Source organism: Octodon degus, unplaced genomic scaffold, assembly GCF_000260255.1.
Source record: "Octodon degus isolate 3935 unplaced genomic scaffold, OctDeg1.0 scaffold00221, whole genome shotgun sequence".
Taxonomy (NCBI): Eukaryota; Metazoa; Chordata; class Mammalia; order Rodentia; family Octodontidae; genus Octodon; species Octodon degus.
The window spans coordinates 914,504-914,842 of NW_004524797.1; the positions used below are offsets into that span (position 1 = coordinate 914,504).

The 339-nt window shown below is 56.3% G+C and overlaps 1 pseudogene; it reads left to right on the forward strand.

Moving 5' to 3' along the window:
- Positions 1-318, forward strand: LOC101573700 (annotated as a pseudogene).
- Positions 319-339: the final 21 nt, after the last annotated feature.

Below are 339 nucleotides of genomic sequence, written 5' to 3' on the forward strand. Positions count from 1 at the left end.
ATGGCCCTCTGCTATCCCATGGCTGTGGGCCTCAACCAGGGCCACAAGGTGACTAAGAATGTGAGAAAACCGAGGCACAGCCGCCATCATGGATGTCTCACCAAATACGCCAAGTTCATGTGGGACATGATCCGCGAGGTGTGCGGCTTTGCCCCCTACGAGCGGCATGCCATGGAGCTGCTCAAGTTCTCCAAGGACAAGAGCGCCCTCAAGTTCATCAAGAAAAGGGTAGGGATGCACATCTGGGCCAAGAGGAAGTGTGAGGAGCTGAGCAACGTGCTGGCCGCCATGAGGAAGGCAGCTGCCAAGAAGGACTGAGCCCCTCTGGAATAAAGCTTC